General features: G+C 40.5%; 1 long non-coding RNA gene across 1 annotated transcript in view; it reads right to left on the reverse strand.

Moving 5' to 3' along the window:
• LOC310762646 overlaps positions 1-25,381 on the reverse strand; it is an 83,775-nt gene that overhangs the window by 1,074 nt on the left and 57,320 nt on the right. The gene's annotated exons all lie outside the window — the stretch shown is intronic.

The raw sequence follows: 25,381 nt of genomic DNA on the forward strand, positions 1-25,381 counted from the left end.
CAAAGTCTAATATTACAGTCCAAACATTGTACTGAAGCTATTTAATATATTCTAACAAATTAAAGTGATTTAAGCAAAAGCTGCATAACTGACCTTGCTGTAGAGGAAATCTCTAGAACTAGAACATCATTAAAGGCTATGGAGCCATAGTATAAATACTAATTTTTATGTCTTTTGTATTACATAGGTTTGCGCAGAATTAAACTAAATAGTTACAGGAAGCCAATATTATTTGAGTGTAGAGACTTGGGAGTTATAAATAAAATCCCTATTTATACTATGCAAACTATGCATGCATTTACTGAATAAAGAAAAGCCCCATAACAGCTAAAGAACTAATTATAGGGCCAGCTCTAGGATTTGTCTTGTCTTGAGAAATGAACTGTTCTATTTATATCATTTCAATGAATTATTTCATTGCCACCCCAACTTTATTCTATCAATACTCCCCCTTCCTTCCTCTTTTTCTTTCTCTCTTTCAGCAGACATGCATAGGATTGCACTGTTGTGCTATGCCTCATTCTGTTCCCTGGAGCCTTTGACACACTGCTGAGATTTTCAAGTGATTGTCTTATGCCAAGCTTCAGCACAGCCAACACAAGATATTTTGCCACCTGATGTAGAGCTCAGATGTCATCCCCCTAAAAGCTCAAGCTGTAGACACTGACATGACACATTTTGACATGAGAAAACACTACCTGGGTATATAGCCACAGGATCTGCACTCTGCACATAGACAAAGGCAGCTTCTCACAAATGCAAATTGGTGTCCTCTTGAAGCGCAGCTCCAGGTACTGTCTCTACAGATTACCTTAAAAGTGGATATGGTTTGTGAGGGAAGGAATAGCCTATGAACCAGCTAACACTTTCTCTGCTGATCCATGTAGTCCAGCATTCTCCTCCATGGCAGGTCCCTAGCATCCAGTACTCAGCATTTGGTATTCAGATATACTGTTGGAAACATGGAGGTTCTATTTATCTGTCATGGCTAATATCTCCTAGATCGGCCCTCCTCCATTAATTTGTCCAATTCCAAGCCACCCAAGCCAGTAGCCATCACATCTGGCAACAACGTATTGCGAAAAGATAATGTGTTATGTGGGAAAGTATTTTCTGTCTGTCCTCAATCTGCCTCCCTGCCCAGAAAACTCACTGGCTGACCCTACATTTGAGATACATCTACAATCAAAAGAATAGGTGTTTGAAGACGAGTAATCAGGTCATATTGGCAAAGAAGATTGAGTACTAGTGAAATGGTCAAAGATGTGTATAGAATCTGACTCAGAGGGCTCCCTAGCCTAGCCCTGTTGCCTGAAGCTTACTGAGTATATCACTCACCCAAGTCAGCCAGTTACTCTTTGTATGAAAGCCCAAAAACAGCAGATATACTTCACTGACCTGCCCAATGAGCTCCCACTTTGCTTTCTCTGCATCAGCTAATCACCCTCTGAACTCCTTCCAGTGACATCTCTCCAGTTCAAGTGCATATGTGCAGACAGGTAACACTCTCTCTCCCTCTCCCTTTCAGAGTCCAGCTCTTCATCTCATTCACAGGCTGAGATCCTATGAACACGAACCTGCGAGTAAGCTCCATTGAATACAACGGGGCTTTGCTTAGAAAGATGCATGCTTCTGCCATCCCCATGCACACCCTCCAACATGCCTCACATTACTGAAAATTAGCCAAATATTAAATAGAGCAGGTTGTACTAAGGTGTCTGCAACAATGGATCACTAAGAAGAACCCATTTGTTTTAAGAGCAAACTGAACGAGAGAAAATTGCTCCAAAAGACCGTATCTTCTCACAACCTGTACTGATGAACAGAAGCTCTAATTGCTAATTGTGGAGATGTAGCCAATTTAGTTGAAAATTGGTATCACTATCCTTTATAATAGTCAGAAAATAGCATTTAGGGGAACAAATTAAATAGGCACATATAATTTTGTTTTAATGGATAAAGTGATGGTGTTTGAAATGGAAAATGTAAGTCTGACTTGCCTTTGGCATGATTTTTGCAATGGGAGCGCCTAATACCTAAAATAAGCTCTGATGATGAAAGGAGATTAAAAACAAAGGTAATGAAAATGTTGGTATTCTACAAAATAACTTTTTCATGAGATAACAGTATATGAAGATGAGATAGTGGTAGACTTAGTAGTTTCAGTTCAGGCTTCAGCATATGAATGAAGCCAGTACCTGTTTCATTTCATTAATGTGCTGATGGATAAGACCAGCTAATTTTGATTAGGAACAGATTCTGAGCTACTGTCTCACTTACAGGAGAAGGTACTCCTTAATGGAGCTGAAATATAGCATTAGTACAGAAAAAAATACATTATCACTCACTTCCTATCAAGGACAGCTAATGAAGTGCCCACCGGATGTTGTTATGACTCTCATCAGCCCCAGCCAGCATGGCCAATAGCCATGGATGAGGAAGTTATAGTCAAGAAACATTTGGTGGGCACCACATTGGCAACCCTTGGTTACATATCTTTTGATACTGAAGGTAAAGGCCATATATTTAAAGCACCCCCGACAAAAACAAAGAATCCCAGGAACTGTAGTTTTCATCCAAAGAGCCACAATTCCCAATACCTTTCATATACTACAGTTCCCAGTATTTTTATATTACATTTACTCTCAAAAGTGACCGAGTTTCAGACAGTCAAATAATTTGACTAAGGGGCAAATGTGTTTCCTCTTCCCCATGCTCCTTTGTGATGTCCAAAGTGAAACTTTCATCCCGCCTGCCACCATCCCCCACCATAGTGAGATACGCTGACTTGCAATGCTGGACAGCTTGTGCATGTTTTTGCAGAGCGAGGCGCAAAAGTTATATTTTGGAATTTGCAAATGATGTAACACAAACACACAATGGAAGTTACTTCCACAACATGGAAGTGGGGAAGCAAATATGTGGCAGCAGAAGCATTTGTACAGAAACATAAACAAATAAACTCTTAATAGGCATTTGGAACTTGAGGCTGTAAAATTTCACTTTTTGGGGTGCTATGTGTGGGAATGTTCAGGGATGCAGGAGAGGATATATTGTTTGATTATAGCCTTTCCAACTTGTGTTAACAAGTTTACAATTTAGCAGAGTAACATTCCCCTTTTTAAATTCACAGCGATGTGTTTGCTCAGGCTCGCTAAAGCCTCTATAATAACTGTCCCTCATAAAAGATAAGACACAATACAGTCTTCTATAAAAGTATAAAAAGAGTTTACTCACATTCTGTTCACAATCGGATCCCAGAAGGCAGACTTATCTTAGAAAAGTAACATACACCTGGAAACTATATCATAAGGAGACAGTCCCTTTTCCCTCTCTCGGCTGGAAGCCAAGAGAGCATCTTTGGCTAAGCAGATGTTGCTTCTTCGACGAAACTAGTCACAGAGAGAGAGAGATGGCTGCCCTGCCCTGTGCTTTTGTCATTACCTGCACAGGTGAGGCCACATCCACCTCTAGTCACATGCAGAGGAAGTCTGTCCCAGCCCAAAAGAAAACAGGAAGTTTACCTGCTGGCTGGACAAACATTCCTCCCCATGTGTAAACATGTTCACTCTAGGAATGTTGTACTTGACTGCTCCCGTGCTTCACATCCCACACTATGCACCAAAATAGACAGAGCTTTAGCAGGTGCAGTCATAATAATCATCCTCGAAGTACTATGTGAGTCAATTAAAGCAGTGAGTAAATAGCTTCTTGATATTCTCCACCCTATTTGTAGCCAGAGAAATTACACGGGGTAGGGGCACATCATTTCATTACATTTCTCAAATAGTCATTACCATCAGCAGCGGCTGCCACAGAGCTTCTCTCCCTTTTCCTATCTCTTCCCATTCCCCACCCCCCACAATTGCTACTGCCACAAGTAACAGAAACAGTCAGGCCACTATTGCTGCATTCACTGAAATGCCAGATACACACCAGCAGCTTAAAATGCAGTGAGGTCACTTCCTCCCACTGCATTTCAAGTCACACTTGTGCAGTGTTGTTCACATCAGAGAGGGGGTGGGAATGTCTTCATGTGACCCACATGGCCTTTTGGATTTCCCTGCCTCTGCAACTCTCTCCCCCCACAGCTCCAACTGATGAGGCTGCAATGTGTGCTCATCTGTGCATGTGCAGCTGCTGTCTCAAATGCACACACCTTTCTTAAGAAGGAAGTGGACGCGGCTTATGTTTTCAAGTCAAATTGAAACTGATTTGAGAAAAACGCAGTAGTTGCCAATAAACTACAGGACTGATATTGTTGTTGTTTAGTCGTTTAGTCGTGTCCGACTCTTCGTGACCCCATGGACCAGAGCACGCCAGGCACTTCTGTCTTCCACTGCCTCCCGCAGTTTGGTCAAACTCATGCTGGTAGCTTCGAGAACACTGCCCAGCCATCTCGTCCTCTGTCATCCCCTTCTCCTTGTGCCCTCCATCTTTCCCAACATCAGGGTCTTTTCCAGGGAGTCTTCTCTTCTCATGAGGTGGCCAAAGTATTGGAGGCTCAGCTTCACAATCTGTCCTTCCAGTGAGCACTCAGGGCTGATTTCCTTAAGAATGGATAGGTTTGATCTTCTTGCAGTCCATGGGACTCTCAAGAGTCTCCTCCAACACCATAATTCAAAAGCATCAATTCTTCGGCGATCAGCCTTCTTTATGGTCCAGCTCTCACTTCCATACATCACTACTGGGAAAACTATAGCTTTAACTATATGGACCTTTGTTGGCAAGGTGATATCTCTGCTTTTTAAGATGCTGGCTAGGTTTGCCATCGCCTTTCTCCCAAGAAGCAGGCGTCTTTTAATTTCGTGACTGCTGTCACCATCTGCAGTGATCATGGAGCCCAAGAAAGTAAAATCTCTCACTGCCTCCATTTCTTCCCCTTCTATTTGCCAGGAGGTGATGGGACCAGTGGCCATGATCTTCGTTTTTTTGATGTTGAGCTTCAGACCATATTTTGCGCTCTCCTCTTTCACCCTCAATAAAAAGTTCTTTAATTCCTCCTCACTTTCTGCCATCAAGGTTGTGTCATCTGCATATCTGAGGTTGTTGATATTTCTTCTGGCAATCTTAATTCCGGCTAGGGATTCATCCAGCCCAGCCTTTCGCATGATGAATTCTGCATATAAGTTAAATAAGCAGGGAGACAATATACAGCCTTGTCGTACTCCTTTCCCAATTTTGAACCAATCAGTTGTTCCATATCCAGTTCTAACTGTAGCTTCTTGTCCCACATAGAGATTTCTCAGGAGACAGATGAGGTGATCAGGCACTCCCATTTCTCGTGTGAACATGCCCCTAGTGCCATTCCAGGGTGTTTTGGGGAAGATGATGGCAACCCGCACCATCAATAAAAAAAAAAATGGTGGAGAAAATTATGTGAAGTGTTCTTGCTTTCTAGAAAAAGACAAATCTCAATTTCTCTCTCTCAAAAAAAAAAAAAAAAAAGCCTGAGAAATTTCAGCTCAGTTCTCAATGGGACACACTGGTGGATGGTGGTTCTGTCTCTTTAAAAATTCTTATAGGAAGAAAAGCCTGTCCCTTTTGGAATATGTTCATCTTATTTATCACTCTATAATGTCGGTCACCTTATGATTTACATGGGGAATTTCACTTTGTTCCTAGAAAAGTGAAAGAAAGGAAAGTGAACATTTGAGAGACAAAAGAGTGGCAGCAGGGGCAAAGAGTGACTGCTGCTTGTGCATAGCTATGAAAGGAATGCATCTGAGTTTTGTTGGAAAGACAACATTTGCGGTTCCATGGGGAGCAAGTGCTTTGCACTTCTGCTAGAGTGAGCCCCATCTGGGCTGAGAAAATGATCAACAGTGACAAGCTTCTGGGAAAAGCCTTGTCATGTTCTCCCAGCTGCAGGAAGAAATTATGATCTGGGGCTGCTTGAGGGAAAATATGTGCAAAGTGCCTCCTAAAAACCTAGCACACTTTGCTTTTTGAGAAAGAAAAAACCTGCTAAAGTAATTGATGTGTGGGGAAACACAAGAATGCATGATCTCCTTGCCTAGCAAACACCCAGTAACCTATATTCAAATTTTAATTTTAATTTTGTTAGGGTTTTGTGTGTCACTGCAACAATCTGCCTTTATCAATGGATATGGCTGGGGGAGGCCAAAGTCAACCACAAAATATATTTTCAGAAGATAGAAAAGTAGTGTCATGAAACCGAGAAAACTGAAGAAGGTAAAGCATGAATTTATCAGGCAGAAGAGCTACAATAGTAGGGGTAGTAATTAGTGAGGGTAGAGACAGCCTTGCCCCGCCCCTCTCATTTTTAAATTTACATGTGATTATTGCACCAAACAGCTATTTTGTAATATACTGCAACCAGAACTGACTGTGTTTTATCAGAACTAGACAGCACAGAACATATTATAGAGTACTGAGCACATGAGCACCAGCAGAGTTGAGAATTAGTTAGTTAGAATTAGGGATAGAATCAGTTTGCGTTCACTCAATTTTTCCAGTCTAAAATTCTGCAGCACTTTGTGAACTTTTTTTTACTGAAAACTCAACACTTTACTGTGAACTCCTTGTAATAAGCACATTTTTATATGCAGTTTTGATTAACAAAAACATTTTTTCAAGCAATTTCTCCCCCCCCCAATAGAATGTACTTTTGCATGTTATCTTCACTAATGTCTTCATTTTATTGCAACTTTCCCCCAATATATGCATTTTTGCAAACAGTGTTTGGTCAGAGAACTACACTGCAAAATTCAGATAATGTAAGCATAAATTTCACAGGCTAGCTATGCTTCACTTTGCATAGTGTTTCGGAAAGTGGGAGTCTGATATTTGGCTTTAAATGCATACGGAATCAAATTAGAATGGAGCACTCTGTTAGATCACTTAGGAGGATCTAGGCAGAGCTTAGGAAGGCAGAGGCAACTGAACTCCTGGGTACAAGGTCAAGAGACTACTAAAGAAGGCTGCAAGAGGGTTGCAGAGCAGCAGCAACCAGTCAGGTGGACAAAACAAAGTCGGAAAACTCAGAAGCAGAGAGGCAGGAAGTTCAGAAGAAAGGTGAGCAAGCTAAAAAACATCTAAGGAGTTGGCACACAGACAAGACCTTACATGGAGGCTGCAGGGCCATTTATCTGAACTAGGACTATTTCTTACCTCTGTTATTCACAGACAATGGTGTTTCTTTAAAGATACAATAGATCCTGGACCCTAGTCTCTGTCCTTATAAATGGTTTAACAATGCCTGACGTCCTTCAGCAAACCAGTAACGCTGATGCACAATACTTCCTGAATTAAATGTAGGCTAATATTGGTACTGCTTAAGCCTGATGGTAGCGAATGTGTTTGAGCAGACTCCATCTCAGAGTCCATTTGCTATTAACAAAGCAAATTATAATTAGTAATTTGCCTTGTGGGGCACTGACATACTTAGATTGCTGCTGCCTCCCAAGTGATAACGCCACCTGTTTGGTTATAATAATATCATTCCAAGGCTTTCCAATGAATGAATAAGGACAAGGAAAAGTATTCTTGGTCTTGCCTATTTATAAATGCTTTGCTCCTGCGAGTTAGCCTTGTCAAATTTGATTCTCATGAAATGCTTTGGAAAATACCCAGCATGCCGCAGCCTCAATATAGACTGAGAAGATACTAAATGTATGTGAGGCACTGCAGCCAACCAGTTCCCTCCCTCGCCCCTTCTATTTATCTAAATGAAATAAAATTCTTCTCTGCAGAAGGCTCAAAGTGGAACAGAAAGGGATATTCAGATGTGGGGGCTGGCAAAGGAAGAGTAAGTTCTTGATCCAGGAAATCTATAGCTCTATAGTTCTATAGCTGTGACTTTGCATTTATGTGCAGAACTCAAGTGCTCTCACTCCTACAAAAAAAAAAAAAAAAGGCAGCAGAAATAGTTTCATTGTAATGTTTCTGTGGGGATGGGAACATTTGCAGAGGATAATTTATAGGGTACTTAACTCTTCCTCACTTGCCAATACTCCACAGCAAATGCTACTTTTCTGGAAATGTTCAAGTGTCTGAAACCAGACGTAAGCTCAGCTGGAGGGGCGAAAGCCTCAGTTGCTATTTGCAGGGAGGAGTCAGTAGGTTTGATTGATTGATTCTGCTCTGCGGGTGCTCTCTTGCCCCAATGTTTGCATTGCCTTTTAAAATACAGTGCATGCTTTTGCCCTTAATCCCAGAATTCACTGAACTCGCTTCATCATATACCTGCATTTCACCTGCTTGTTTCATGAACACATAGCTCAGGATTCCATATATTTGTGGTTAAATCCCAGAAGCTGTAAAACATTGAACATTTTGGTCATCTGAGACACCTAGCCAGTGGGGAAAGAGATTTGGATGCCCATGGTGTTTGGGAAGGAATATGAGCGCATACAGTTTTTTGGGGGGAGTACAACCATTTTCACAAGCAACAAAACAATTCTGGCAGGCAATTCAGATGGCAGAACACTGGAAACCTTCGGCGACTTTGGGGATTCCATGGGCAGGAGACAAGGAAGTGAAAGGTCCTGTAATTGAAGGGGGGTAAATAAGCTTTTTACTTTCTTCCAGACTAGGCATACTAAAGGCTAAGTACTACCGTTTAGATTCCCTCTAGCCCTGGAGTGCTTTCCAGGAATCCAAGGCAAATGCAGACATACATATTGTGCTTTGCAGATATTGTTCCTCGCAAGGGCGCAGCTGCAAGCAGCCCAGTCACTTCCAGGGGAAGGAAGTTCCCCGCACCCCACAACTGCCCCTCTTCTGGTCACGGGAATGGAGCTAGCTAGAGGCAGGTTTTTCCTCTCCTGCCCCTGCAGCCAGGGGGGAGTCTGGCTTAACAGACTACGGTATAGTGTAAAAATAACTTTTATATCCACTAGGAAACAAATATGTGTGTGTGTGTGAGAGAGACTCACTTTATTTCAATATCTCTGAGGTGTGCCTGTACCTATAAGGGAAACCAGAGTCAGCACATAGCTCGCTTCTCTCCCCCCGGAGACTAATGAAGCTTACGTTTCTCAATCCAGCCTTACTCAATTTACAAGGGGAAGCAGAGAGTAGCACCCAGTTTACCTGTCTCTCTCCAGAGACTACTGCAACTTTCTTTTCCCTAACTAACTGCACTCATAGCATGACTAGGCACAGGAGGTGTTAGAATAATCCTTAGACCTTTGACACGAATGCACCCAAGGCACCAACAGCCAAATTATAGGAAGTTTATTCAGTATAAATATGAAGGGAGAGGACAGATGAAGAGGCAGAACATTGCTTCAAGAAATTAACAAGAATAGCACTGTTGGTGGTCAAGTGAGATGATGGACTTTGAGGGACATGGCGTGACAAAGGACCCTTTTGATCCAGGTGGGTTTTGACCGAAAGCTGGCTGCGTCCCACCAATCACAAGTCAGTCACAACCATCAGGTGATTTTACACCTTTTGGAAGCTGGGAAATGACCATCAGGGTGTTAATGATTTCTCTATCTCTCTGCCAGACAGAAACTGATACTTTGTGTATTCAGGGAATGACACTATGTGGGAATGTTAAAGATAGTAGGAAAGGATATATTGAATAAGTATTATCTTTCCTTCACTCACGCTAATGAAGTGATGTAGCAGAGCAGTTTCCCCTCAATATAGCTGGAAGCTAGTTTGCAGATTCATTTGAACCTCTTAGTTAAGATTATCTCCTGGTGTCCCCTTTATTCCTTCTTAAAAGAATAAAGACACAAGAGTCTGTCTGGGTAAAGTAACAAAAAGTTTACTCACATTTCAGTTCACGATATGATTCCTGAAAGGCAGACTTTACTTGGTAGTTGCATAAAGAAACTGAGTTCATCTCATAGGGAGAGTGAACTCGTGCTGCTGGCTGAGAGCCAGAAGACAGCAAAATTACATTAAGATAACAAAATGGCTGCATAAAGCAACATGGCAGCAAAAGAGCAACGAGTAAGAGAGCAAGTGAAGCAAAACAAACTAGACTGAGAAAATGGCACATGACTCAGCTGTTTTATGGAGTCAGTCAGAGCCATGCCCATCTCCCGGATCACATGCAGGGGGAGGATGCTCCAGACCAGTGGAACAGGAAGTTACACTGACTGGATGTCCCCCTGTCTGTGCCCCCTCTAGGGAAATAAGGAATGTTGCTTTTGACTGTACCAGTGGATTACATCCCACACATCACCTCTCTGCTAAGGGTGAATAGAAAACAAGAGATCCTGGCCCTTACTGCAAGTACTAGAAAATAAATTTTTGGTAGTCAGGAGAGTTTTGCCACACAGAATAAGGAAAATGGAAAGAGAGTTAGGTGTTGAATTTAGATGAGTTATTTGCTAGTTATTAAGTTTACTCTCCAGCTATTTTAAGTTTGACACACCTTCTGTAAAATACAATATGATTTGTTAAGCTATACCAAGCATCCTGGTATATTTCTAAATTCTATCATTAAAATTTAAAAAGAATTAATGATATATCATGAAAAGTTATTATGGTGACTTACTGTATTGTTGCTATTTCCTTGTGCTGTTCTTATAAATGTTTTATCTTGTACACTGCTTTGATGGCTTTATGCTATGAAGCAGTCTATAAATTTGTTAAATTATACACACACACACACACACACACACACACACACATATGCGCTGTGATATATGATATAGTATCCCCACTCCCCACCTTGACTACCTTAATGCTTTTAGTAGTTCTCCATTGTCAAGAGGCTCTGTAGTGGTGTGCATTTAAAAACCACAAATTGTGTTATTCCAGCTTCATTACATCCTTATCTTCAGTTCTCAGGAGCCGTGGGTGTGCTGAGAAGGGGCTCCTCAAGTTCACTCTTGCAGCAGGCCAGCCCAGGATTAAGCTTAAGCTGCCAAATGTACTATAGGGGCACAACTGCTGATCAGGTGTGAAATGCTTGGGCTGCTGCAGGTAAGATAAATGTGCTAAACTGAGAGTGACAACTCAACTGCCAAAACATAGAGAGCCAGTTGGCACAAAAGAGGAGAAAGCCGAGCTGAGAATACTGTTTGTCTAACCTCAAGAAACAGAAAACTAAGAAAGTCCATCTTCTTCAAGAGTCCACAGATTTAAAAGGGACATGTGCTTAAACATCCTTTCTCTTATCGGACACCACTCCTGAATACTCTACTTTAAAAACCAATACGGTGTTGGTTGTTTTGGTTAAAAATATTGGGGGGGGGGGTTAGGACGAGTTGCAGGGTAAAGTCAGCTAGCAAAACCTCCTCTCCCTGCCCAAGAAAAACAATGTGTAGATTTATCCTCACAGGGAGAATCCCTTTGTGCACATCCCTGTATGTGCATAGGGTCATGTCACACAGGTGCTGAACCCACTGCCAATGAAAGAGCTTGGCAGACATACCCATTGGTATAGCACTGCAACCCCTCAAACCATGCTTTCAATATCTGAGTGAGTTCCTGTGAATGTGAAATCCAGTTGAAAACAGCAGAGGACTCCCACATGTAAATCCTATTGAAATAATATGCTTTTAAAATAAATTTCTTTTTTTTATAAGATATTTATTGAAATTTAACAATTACAAAAAAAGAAAAACAGACAGTAATAATAAAAAAGATTACACTACTTCAAAAAATAAATAAATAAAAATAAAAAATACAACACTAAAGCGAAAAAAGAAAAGAAAAGAAAAGAAAAGAAAAACATTAACATCCAATATTTTCATATCATTATCTTTCATTTACTTATTTCCTTGACTTCCTCACGCCTCCCTTTTTGTATTCTATTTCATAATTGTTCCAGCAAGTCCTTTCCCTCTTTCTCAAATTTTGTTCCTTAATTTATCTTAACACAATCTAACCTTAAATTTTACACTTTAACCCATTAACAGTCCATTTTTACTTAATTCTTTATAACCTTTCTGCTAAGACCATGTAAATCCGTTCCAACATCTTTCTAGCATTCATTAATTTCACAGTATTTTTTAAAATATACTTTAAATTTTTTCCAGTCTTCTTCCATCGACTCTTCTCCCTGGTCTCGGATTCTGCCAGTCATTTCCGCCATTTCCATATAGTCCATCAGTTTCATCTGCCATTCTTCCCTGGTGGGTAGGTCTTGCGTCTTCCAGTACTTTGCAATAAGTATTCTTGCTGCTGTTGTGGCATACATAAAAAACGTTCTGTCTTTCTTTGGCACCAGTTGGCCAACCATGCCCAGGAGAAAGCCTCTGGTTTCTTCAGGAAGGTATATTTAAATATCTTCTTCATTTCACTATAGATCATCTCCCAGAATGCCTTAATCTTTGGGCATGTCCACCAAAGGTGAAAGAAAGTACCTTCTGTCTCCTTACATTTCCAGCATTTATTATCAGGCAAATGGTAAATTTTTGCAAGCTTGACTGGTGTTATGTACCACCTATAGATCATTTTCATTAAATTCTCTTTTAAGGCATTGCATGCCATAAATTTCATACCAGTGGTCCATAACTGTTCCCAGTCAGCCATCATAATATTATGTCCAACATCTTGTGCCCATTTAATCATAGCAGATTTCACCGTTTCATCTTGAGTATTCCATTTCAACAGCAAGTTATACATTCTTGACAAGTTCTTAATTTTGGGATCTAACAGTTCTGTTTCCAATTTTGATTTTTCCACCTGGAAGCCAATTTTTTTGTCCAAATTATATGCCTCCATTATTTGATAATAATGGAGCCAATCTCGCACTCTATTTTTTAATTTTTCAAAACTCTGCAATTTTAGTCTGTCTCCCTCTTGTTCCAAAATTTCCCAATATTTCGGCCATTTAGCCTCCATATTGAGCTTTTTCTGAGCTTTCACTTCCATTGGTGACAGCCACCTTGGGGTTTTATTTTCAAGCAGATCCTTGTATCTTAACCAAACATTAAACAGTGCTTTCCTGACAATATGGCTTTTAAACGCTTTATGTGCTTTGACCTTATCATACCACAAATATGCATGCCAACCAAATACATTATTGAAACCTTCCAAATCCAACACATCAGTGTTTTCAAGAAGCAGCCATTCTTTCAGCCAGCAAAAAGCGGCTGATTCGTAATAAAGTTTTAAGTCTGGCAGGGCAAATCCACCTCTTTCTTTTGCATCCGTTAATATCTTAAATTTTATACGAGGCTTCTTGCCCTGCCAGACAAATCTAGAGATATCTTTCTGCCACTTCTTAAAACAATCCATTTTATCCACAATTTGTAGTGTTTGAAACAGAAACAACATTCTTGGCTTTTAAAATAAATTTCTAAAGGAGAACAGTGAATGAGTTGGCTGGATCGCCACAGGGTGTATTTTCCAAAGCTCTGGGGCCAGCACTGCAGAGGCTCTGTCACAGTATGATGTGGTCAATATGGTTTTTCTATATTTTTTTTGCCATGCATGACTTGTTTGAGTAAAGGGTTTTACTGTACTAAGTGAAGAGTGGGAAAAGTTTTCTTGATTGCATGCAGGCCAACAATATGGGCAGTGAATATTTCAGGCCAGGTTCTAAAGAGATCTGTGAGCACCCACAAGTGCTTCTGAAGCATTTCTAATTTCTGCTGCTGCTCACAATCCTGTGTACCACATCAGAGACCATTTCCACAGTTCCCAAGAGTTTGGGAGCACCTTCTTGTGAGGCACAAGGGGGTTGGAAAAGAAAGCTTGGAAGCCTTGAAAAACACATAGGAGACCTCACTGGATTCCAACCTCAGTCTTTTTGGTTCAACTGGAATTCCCTTAAACATAGCTTGCACCATTTTTTGAAATGCATTTTTGGTCTGGAAGGAAACTAAAATGTATGATTAATGGTAGTTTAAAAGCCTGGGCCAGGATCCAAAAAAACCCCTTCTGAAACAGGGTTTGTAAGTTAGGAGAACGTTAGCTTTGTGTTTCTTGAACAACTGCTTCTCCCACCACTGCCAAACCTCCCACCTCTGTCCTATGCTACATAGAAATTTGCTTTTGAAACAGATTTTCAAGAGCAGAAGAAATGTCAACAGTTCCCCTGAGCTCATGGAAGCATGTTGAATGAGCTTGTGGCTATTTGCACTTGCTGTGGTTTTCAGTTAATGTAAGTAAGGCAGCTCTTCTGAATGGGGAAGAGCCATACCTCAGTAGCAGAGCACATGCTTAGCCAAATCCAGTCCTTGGCCTCTCTTCATAGGGTCATGAAAAACCCCTGACAGAACCCTTGGAAAGCCACTGTCACTCACTAAACTAAAGAATACTGAGCTAGAACAAAAAAGAATTATAATTGCTGCTAACCAGTTTACTACAGAGTAAATTTTGTGGACAAGGGTCTACTAAGCAGGATGACAGTGTGACAAAACATAGGCAGCTTTCTATGTTAAAAAAAAAAAGTTATTTTGAATTTAATTAGCACATTTATACTAGCCAATAGGCCTGATCATGAGCTACTCACATGTAAGACATAGGATATGGAACAGGGATGAGGAACCTGTAGACTTCCAGATGCTGTTGAACTCCAGTTCCCATCAGCCCCTGCTAGCATGGCCAATAGTCAGGGATTATGGTAGTTGTAGTTCAGCAACATCTGGAGGACACCTGGTTCCCCATTCCTAAGGTGTATAGCATGGAGCAAGGCTGCACATTTAGCCTCACCCCTGACATCACACCGTATTCTTTCAACAACCATGTGTGGTGTATAGCTGTTTGTAAAGAAACCCCAGTGTGTTCCTGGTTAGGTGTTTGAATTGAATGGATCCTTATTTGTCATCAGGAGCTAACACATCGGATTTCCTATGCACAACAAAAAAGCAGGTGCAATATCAGGGCTCTACACACTACGTACTTGCACTTTATACATGACTTATGAATGGATAGGGCTAGTATCACTTCCTAATTTGAAAGAAATAGCAGTTGTTCTCTTTTTTCATTTTGGCACCAAATTAATACCCTGAAAATGGCTGGATTCTATTTTCTTGTGAACATAAACAATCATGTGGGTGCAGGCAGATGTGTTGCTGTTGGGTGCTAAGCTAACATAAATGCTCAAATAATTAAGCACTTTTTTAGTCTTTAAGTTTCAGGGATAATGCTGGAAAAAACCAATTAAAGCTTCCTAGCACAAAAGCATTCTTATACTTCATTTCTTAATTAAAAGGGCAAAGATAGCTATGTTAGTACTACATTATTGTTGGTAATTAATGAATTAATTATCTTTAGCCTTTGGGTAGATAGTCTAAGTATGTTACTTAGTGATATCAATGGGATTTACTTTCAAGTAAATGTGTTTAGGATTGGTATGCTGGATAGATATCTAGTTAGTAAAGCTGAAAATACAAATTATTCATAAAATATAGCAAACCACTTTGGGTTTAGCTGTTTATAACATGGGTAGGCAAACTAAGGCCCAGGGGCCGAATCCAGCCCAATCACCTTCTAACTCCGGCCCGCGGACGGTCCGAGAATCAGCATGTTTTTACATGAGTAGAATGTGTCCTTTTATTTAAAATGCATCTCTGGGTTATTTGTGGGGCATAGAAATTCATTCATTCCCCCCCCCCCAAAAAAAAATTAGTTTGGCTCCCCACAAGGTCTGAGGGAAAGTGGACTGGCCCCCTGCTGAAAACGTTTGCTGACCCCTGGTTTAGAACAATCATTAAGCAATATGTTTCTAAATATATGAAACTGAGTGTCTTCTTTACAACAAACCTTGGTTATAGCTCATGGCTAGAGAGGAAGGGGTGTAGGTATTTCAATAAAAGGGTAAAGAGCAGAGTTGACATTCTGTAGGCATTTGTTAGAGCTGCTGTAAGTCTTCCTCTGATGCACACAAAGAGGTCACAGTGGTTGTGCTAATGGTCTTTGCCTTACTTCCCTTTGTCTAAAACAGGAAGGAGGAATTCCTCTACCTGTTCCATTGGCAATTAGCCATTGGTGTCCTTTCAGAGAGCATTGAATGGAACCCTCTGCAGTGGTGATTTATGATTTCAAACTGCCTCTATCCAAATAAATAATAAGCACTACAAATTTACAATTGAGTGTCTATTGATTATGTAATTGAAGGCATGTTTCATTGTGACAAATTCAGATCCTTCTAGTTGTGCTAACTACAACAATAATGTCATAATGTGCTGTTTTATACCCAGTTTTGAGGCTGCTGAGTCATAATTGGCTTAATCTGGACCCAGAACTACTTAAGTCACAGTGCAAGATGAATTCGCAAGTAACTAAAAATATACTGCCTTGGCTCTGTGAATAAAATGTCATAGAATGACAAAGTATAGGAATATATTGGCTGGAAGACTCAATCTCCGCATAATGATACCTATTCCTACAGCACTGTAGAAATTGAGAGGGGAAAACCATAAGCCACCAAATAGTGAACACAGGTATTTCACTATTATTCCCAGTCAATTACTCACTCTCTGGGTGGAACTGCAATGTTCTATGTGACATGTGAAGGAACAAACTGATATCTGGTACACTCTGAGTTCATCTCCAGCTCCTCTCAGTAGGAATGTAGCTAGTAGCCATTGATAGCCTTATCCCCCAATAGGTTGACTAATCTTATTTTAAAGACATCCAAGTTTGTGGTTATTACTATATCTTGTGAGAGCGAATTCCACAGCTTAACTAGGTGCAGTGTGAATAAGTACCTCCTGTTCTCTATCCTCAGTTTTCCAACATTCAATTTCATGGGATGGACCTCAGGTCCCAGTATTATGAAAGAAGAGTGAAACTGTAGCCACTTTTCCTACATAATTCTATCCACCACTATTGGACTACCCCCTCATTCACCATTTTTCTAAAATAGAAAGTCCCAAATATTGTAACCTTTTAAGTTGTTGTGAACCACAGCTTCATTCATCGACATGGCTGATCCGCAAGATTCTTTACTGGTCAAAGCCAGCCTGACTTACATTGGTACTAGCTACTAAGGTTAGAGTTGGGAAAAGGCACATCCTACTGCTAACCCAGTGTGGGTGGCATCAAGCACTCAGTCAGTGATATAACTGGTCTTTGCTCTTCAGTACACCTGAAATGTATGCCTAGGATATAAAGTCAGCATTGTCAGCCCACAAACTGGTAAGCCTTGGGGTATGAGGCCCAAGGGACTAGGAAATGGTTTATTACATTCCCCTGGTCTCCTCAAGATGATAAGCTGCAGGAGATTGGTCCAGCAAAGCTCACTCACATTTCTCCTTCTCACCAACAATGATCTATTTTTAACCTGCCTATAATGACCTATTTATATGGTGAAGGCTTCATCCTAAATCCAGTTATTCAATCCGAACAATGAAGCTGTAGTGAACCAAAGGGGGGGTTTAAAAAAAAAGAAAAGAAAAGAAAAAGAAAAAGAAAAAAGGTTTGTATTTGCAGCCAAGTCAAGAAATGGGAACCTAAAATTCCTGTTTGGCCCTACTGAAGCCAAATGAGCTGACTGCATTTGGAACTAACTCGTGCTTGTCTTGGGAGAGTCTTTGCCCCAAGGAGGAGTGACAGGTGCCCTTCAGTATTTACAGGGAAAACAGAGTAGCTTCTTCTTTTCAAAAAACAGCTAAGCCGTTCTTGCTGAGACTTTAAAAAAAGTTCACCCTGAGGCATAAACTAGGCATAGAAAATCTCAGCCCAAATGATTAAATTTTGTCCCTGAAAACAGTTTTATAATAGGCACCCTCAATTATAGTTATCTGTGCCAGCTCTGCCTGTAATAAGATGAACTACAATACAGCTATCCAAGGTAAAATCATTGGGGGAAAACAAGGCCCTTTAAAAAGGGAGGAAAAAGCCCATTTCAAAATCCCCTTGTATATCAACATCTGTTTATGCACCATTCAAGCATGTAATTACAAAGCTCTAATTTTTTACATTTAAAGCTTCAGTCTGAATATTTCCTCTCTCTCTCTCTCCTGGTTGCATCACTGAGATGAATATAAACTATCTGAACTTACAATTACAGTATTAATTTGCCATTCATTGTAGTGAAATTAATCGCAACCCCAACCACCTCCTATAAAAGCTTTGCTGTTATTTTCTTTGACAATGTGCCAGAAGCTAGATTAGGTGAACCATTTTCAAGCAGCTGTTTGTCAAACTGAGGATGCTACCCAGAGGTGGTGCTCTTCCTCCATCCCTTGTACACAGTGGGGCAGTGGTAAATTTTGAAGTGCAGGAGCTCGTCATGACAGTCCTGATCGACATGACCCTAGGAGAGACTTTGCAGCCACACCAGAGAGTGTCCACATCAGGAAGCTGTGCTGATCCATTACAAACACACACACACACACACACACACACACACACAGAGAGAGAGAGAGAGAGAGAGAGAGAGAGACAGAGACAGAGAGAGACAGAGACAGAGACAGAGACAGAGACAGAGACAGACAGAGACAGAGACAGAGACAGAGACAGAGAATCTACACCAATGCATAGTGTAATATCCAATTGATAAGGTTATTATTCTATGAAAAGATTCTTGTTTGAAAGCTCTATTCAGCTCAGTGGAGTTTACTTCTGACTATATAGGTTCAACTTTCAAAACACAAAATCTTCAGCCACCTGGAATTCCTCCTTTAGATTTTATTTAGAATTGCAAACCATCTTGCAACGAAGCGCTCCTGTTTAAACTGCTTGGGTAAGGAGGGATCCTGTCAAAGAAAAGACATAAAATAGCCAGCCTCTGATTGGTTATTTTGCCCTCTATATAAATTTTTTGAAAGGAAGTAAATAAACTGTCAACTATCACCAAGGGAAGACTGGCCTCAGACATGGGTTGAAAAAGTTCCAGCAGCTCAGCCCCATTCACTTGCCTCAGAGGAACTTGGTGGGGGGGGGGTGTTGTCTCATAGACAAGGGATATATTCAGGCCAAGGCCAAGGATATGCCATCTGAATAATCCAGATACCATGGGGAGACCATTATTATTATTATTATTATTATTATTATTATTATTATTATTTTACTATTATTATTCTACTCCATATTTCAAACAAATCTGAAATAGCAAATAAATACAAAAAAAGAATACAATAAGCAACCCACATTTTTAAGCTATGTCACGGTCAGAGGCAGTATGCTTCTGAATACTATTTGCTGGGAATCACAGGTGAACAGAGGCCTGCTTGTGGGCTTCCCACAGGCATCTGTTTGGCCACTTTGAGAACAGGATACTGGACTAAATGGTCCATTGGCCTGATCCAGTAGACTCATCTCATGTTCAGGAGTTTTTGTCTTCTTCTGTAACTAACCTGAAAGTAGGATGGGGTTTCACCTCCTCTGTACTGTGGTAGGAGCTGAGAAGACGTAGTTAGCTGTGGGGACTGAATAATTAGGTTGATTAGTTTTGGTCACTTGGCAGGTGGGGGGGGTGAACACAAATGGTGAGTACCCTGAGGCATTTTTTTCAGGTGAACAGTGATTCCAGAATGACCTGTGGGACAGGTTATGGCTCACTTTTGGTGTTAAACTGTGTCACACACATGGAGTTGTGGAACTGAGGGATTCTGAGGTGTTTTGAATCACGAAGATCTCCCTCCTCACCTGAAGCAGTATGGCAAGGTGAAAGACCTAGAATTAATACCAGTGTGATTCCCTGCAAGGTAGGCACACCCAGTCATGACAGGCTTAGGAGCTTGAGATGGTATTTGCATATTTCCCAGAGGTGTTCTTATTTCCCCTGCATAGTTTGTAAGTTCTTGAGTTGCAGATAATAAAGTGGCCCAAGTTAAATCCCATACCTTGTTTCTTGCCTCTTTCTTTCTTGTCTCCAAACACAGTGACCATTTTCGCCTGTTAGATAAAACCTCACAATTTAAGGATTTTTATCAGGCATTTTTCAGACTACAATGCGAACCCAATGAAGTAAACAAAACCACAGATGGGGCAGGGAGGTCAGACTGGTACCAAGGAATAATCTACCAAAGGATGGACTCAGATGAGGAAATAATAGGACATTATTTGTAACCTTTAGCTCCCAGCTAAAACTGTTAAAATTTATCATCAAGGATCTACAGTCCATCCTGCACAATCATGTTTCCCTCTCAAAGATCTAGTGTAGTAAGCCAGTCCATTCTTACAATCCCCAAACCTACAACAACTACTTGTCAAGAGCAACGATCCACATAACAGAGGCGCAAACACAGCTACTGTTCTTTGCAAGAAACTTAGATGCCAATTCTGTCCCCATATCTACTGAGGCTGCACTATTATGAGTCTGAATAATGTCAGTCATGGCAACAATGGTTCACACATCTTTTCTTCCAGTGTGATATCTGTCAACCATGCCCTCCTGGCATTCTTCACAGGACTAACAAACAGGACACGCCATACATAAAATGAAAAGCCCACACAAATCTGACATCAGGGATGCCAGAAACCAGTGGGAGAACACGTCACTTTACCAATTCACTCTGCTACTGACCTTCAGGTGGTCATCCTTGAACAAAGAAACTTCAAAGGGAGACTACAGAATCTGCAGAATTATGACGCAATACTATTTACTTGGGTCTGTATAGAAACAATGTCTTCCTATTCCACAACAATGCATCTAGCATTGCTGAGTATATTAACAGTGTTTAAAGGGATAGTGTGCCCATTCTGCATATATTTATGCTCTACTTGAGCTATTGCTTTTTAATTTCATTGGGGTACCTCCAACAGTCATATTCAGAGCATCACTAACTTTGGTTCATTCATTTCAAACCAGAGCAGCGCATGGAAACGCCGCTTACCTTCCCACCGGAGCGGTACCTATTTATCTACTTGCACTTTGACGTGCTTTCGAACTGCTAGGTTGGCAGGAGCAGGGACCAAGCAACGGGAGCTCACCCCGTTGCGGGGATTCGAACCATTGACCTTCTGATCAGCAAGTCCTAGGCTCTGTGGTTTAACCCACAGCGCCACCCATGTCCCCGTCCCCCCCCCCATTTACATTCTTATAAAGCCTGCCAACTGACTGTACTTTGTGTATCTGACTGTGTGGATCTTAGCGTACAAAAACCTGTGCCATAATGAACTTTGTTGGTTTTAAAAGGTGCTACAAGACTGTCCATTGTTTATGCTGCAACACTAATATGGGTACCCCTTTGGAAATTGTTGCAATTCAGAAAACATTTGTTGCATACAGAATACATTACTACATTTGCAATCATTTATGGAAGTCATATCCAGCCTATACTGAGCTGATGAGAATTGTTACTGGACAGTCTTCACACTCTTTTTTTCTGGACTAGTATTAGTGACATTCCATTGGAATTTATGGAACCGCTCAAGAATATATGAGTTTTAGATTCATAGGACTGGAAATGAAGCTTGTAAAGTTGGTGCTTTGTAGGCAATTTTGAAAGTCTATTTACCTATCTCAAGGGTTTTTACTGCTTGCAGCATTACTGTAATATCACAGTAGTGCTCAACATTACTGTGAGATCAGTAGACCTCACAGTCTATAATGTACATTTCCCAATATCCCACCCGAGGCCTAATCTCTAATCTGCTTATCCTGCAAACCGCCCAGGGCTTGTGCAAAACCAAATAACTTAATCCAAGAATAAGCAAAAGGCCTTTGGCAGTGAAGGCAATTAAGCAAGACCCTCCTGAATCATGAATAAGTTCACTACCTATAAAATCAGGTTTCCACTCTAATACTTATTTGAGGGAGATCATTTTAGATGGGAAGACCCATGAGCGATTAACATCAGAGTTCCCTGGACTGATCTAACCATTTTCAGCTGGGACTGATCTAACCATTTTCAGCTGTGTACAATGAGAACAGGTGACCCACTAACTGATACAAAAATACAAGGATGCATTTCTGCTTTTTCTTGTCAACACTTTATTTACTGTTCTGGATCAGGGTTACTATTTATGCAGAAGCACATTCTAGAGTCACATTAACTTTCTATCCTATTACAGATGTTATCTCCAACACCATAATGTCACTCTGGAAATTCATGAGCACTCCAGTCCAATGAATGGATTCAATGTGTGTTTGAATGTTCTATCATTAAATACCTGGGAAGACCAGCACACTGAGGAGGCTGGGCATGTGATAATCATTAATTTTAACCTATTCAAAGACTATGGATCTCCTGTAAAATGATTAGATGCAATATAGAGCAAGGCACCTGTAGCCTTGAAAGTTCTGTAGAAAAGGGCATTTTTTCAGATGCAGTCTGCTAATAATGATCAAGGAAAGGTGATAATGCAGCTCCTGATCTCCCATCTTCCCTGTCAGGGATAGGGAACATGTGGCCTTCTGTATGTTACTGAACTGCAACTCCCATCATCTCTGACCATTGGCCATGCTCTGTTATTATTATTGGTATTTGTAAGTCACTCTGGGACCTTTATAGGATGAAGAGCAGGATAAAACTGTTTTAAATAAATAAAATATTTCACCTAAATGGCCTGTATGAACTTACCACATGATGCAAGGAGAGGTGAATCTTTACTGTACATTTCTAAAAATGTTTGGCCAGTGTGCATTGCACTTACACATATGACTGGCTTCTAACTGGAGAATGTACTGACAAAATCAGGACAAGTAGACCATTCTACTTTGACAACAAAGGCTTCATCTCCATATCAGCTAAGAAGCCCTTGTTCCTCTGGTTGAGTCAGTCAAAACTGTGCTGCATTTATTTCAGCAGGGTGTCCTTGCGCATTTAATATGCTCTCAACTGGAACTTTTGCTTGTAATGAACTGCCTCATTTGATTATGCCCATTTTACATCATTAAGATCTGAAAAAGCTCACACATACCCTAACCAAACAGAATCAAGACAAGCGAGGAAATATTTTCGATCACTTGAGAGTACAGAATATTTTTTTAAAGCTTCAGTGGCAAATTAATAAACACTCAAGTCTTCCCATGGCCTGAAACTCGTATACCTACCCTTGAATCATGCCTTCCTGACATTTTTGCTTCAACACTAATGACTTATATATTTAAACATTCATTAAATAAGATTTCATTAAATAAAATCTTCACATTTTGAGTATACTTATTTTAGTCTTTTGATCATAACTTTTTAGTAATCCCTAGGTTGTGTGACATCACAGTGCTGAGTCCAGCAAATGGTTTTCCATGGACTGTATCAGGCTAGAGGTTGTTGGGCTGCAACTCTCATTAGCCCTGGTCAACATGGCAAATGGTTGAAGAGAACAAATGGGAACTGTGGTCCAACAGCATATGGAGGATATCACATTGGTTACTCCGATATATACACTCCCAGGAGTGTCACTGGACCCCAGTGTGGCAACTAGAGTCAAAATAATGATGTGGAGGGAACAGTGTTTTTGACAGTAGGATTTGCCAGAAGAGTAGAGGTTGGAGTAGAGGTACTGCTTTTTACTCCATTCTCTCTCTCCAATAAAGCTACTTACTGACTAGGGCTCATAGTTTCATAAAGGGCCATCAACACTTTGGTTGATTGGTACCTTCATTTTAAAATTTAGAATTATAAATGGAACAGAGCTGGAGGCTTTCTGGAAGCAAAAGTGCAAGATGCAGACTTCAAGAATTAATGTTATGAGTATAGTGCCAAAGCTTTGGAGGCTCAACCAAGCAATTAATAGGTCTCTGTAAAGGCCAGTATGCCCAAAATAAGATCTGAAGGCTGACTTGCCCTTTGGTATGTAAGTTTCCTTGGCAAAACTCACTATCTCTTTACTAAGATGCTAAGGAGAGAAGAGCACTGTCACAGATACATGAAGTCAGACAAGAAAACCATAATTTCATTTGATCCTACAGGAATTTTGGGTCAATACAAATAACCGTTACACCACATTTCTGCAGCTCATGTGTTGTAAAATTCTCAGTTGGGAAATGTTACTGGCAATAGCTTTCCAAATAAAAACTGAATACCCAGCAGCCTGCTGTATCAAATTTGCAAAGCAATTTTGGGTGTAAATTGTTCATATTTGCTCAGACCTTGCTGCCACTGTTGGTACAGTACTACAGAAGGTGTCAAAAACTTTGTCTAGGCATTTTGTGTGGAATCAATTCCAGCCTCTGGGGGTGGTGGTTATCAGGGGATTTGGTGCTCTGTATCATCTGAATGAGGCAAAGCTGTGCAGGTGCTGAACTGGTATCTGGAGGCAGTAATGGGAGATGAGGACCAATAAGCTGAAATTGAATCCCAGGAATTTAGAAGTGCTGTGGAGGGTGGTTCTTAGGTCCAGAAACTGGGGCTGTAGCCTGTTCCAGATTGAGTGGAAATCTCTCTGAAGCAGCAGGTACATAGCTTGGGGTAACCCCAGGCAGTGTCAGTGGTGCATAGTGACAGTTTCCCATGCTGATTGGTTTGACAGCTGCAGCCATTCCTGGACCAGGATAGTGTTGCCATTGAACCTCAGAGAATCAGCTAATATAGCTGATCCAGCTGATTTTGGGTCTACCACCCATCCCTTTCAGTAATGATCTTTTAGTGCTTTATAAATGTTTTAAATAAGTAAGATTTTAGGCATTCAGTGAGTTTATCTTTGTTGCTTGCTTGCAGTTCTTTGTTTTGATGACCAGACTTTCTGTTCAGGCACTGTCATAAGACTGTGTCTGATAATACTACACTGCCTGGTACAATTAGAAGAATGCAAATAATGTTATCACAAAAACTTACCCTATGGCTATACAAGAGCCTGTCTGGGAAGATGAATTACATTAAAACATGGAGCAGTCAATTTGCAAAACCAGCAGGAACACAGAAGAAAGTAGTGTGCGGTTATATCTCATAGTGCATAATATACCAACAGTGCAATATTCCATTAAAATATCTGTTTAACCATTATGTCCAAATTCATGTATCAGTGAGTTATGTATTATTTCAATGTTGAGTGAATTACTACAGAAGCTTGAGAACTAGTATGACTACTTATGAATTGCCAAAACAGAATGCTAATTTATATGCAAAGGTGCAAATTTGGAAATAGTCACTATAATTTAAATATAAATACAGTGCATCTCCCCATAGTGAGGAAGCTGTGACTAAGTGATATATTTGCTAGGTGCTAACTAGATGGCCAATTTCAAGGCTTCTGCTATTCCTTAAGGTTCTTACTTATTTGGACCAGACAACCCATCAATAATGCAAGTGGAAAATTGATCTCATTCCCAACATTCCTTGTTATCAGTGATTTTTTTCAGGGTGTACTCAAGGGAATGCAGTACAGGCACCTTTTTTCCTAGAAGAAAAGCACTGTTTATTATAATTATCAATCATAAGGGTTCTGCAGCTCATCAGCAACTACAAACATCAACTAGAAAGTCACTGATTTACACAATACCATTATCACATACCAACTAAAATTCTGTTCTGCTGTGTAAGGGGAATTGTTGAAGACCAACAAACATAAGCTTGGTGGACAGATGCAATTGCTTTTAATAAATGCTTCCTATTATATAGTTACGGTTAAATGACAAAGGCAGAAAGCAGAGCAACACTGCCCAGAC

The sequence above is a fragment of the Podarcis filfolensis genome (assembly GCF_964270895.1).
Source record: "Podarcis filfolensis genome assembly, chromosome: 5".
Taxonomy (NCBI): Eukaryota; Metazoa; Chordata; class Lepidosauria; order Squamata; family Lacertidae; genus Podarcis; species Podarcis filfolensis.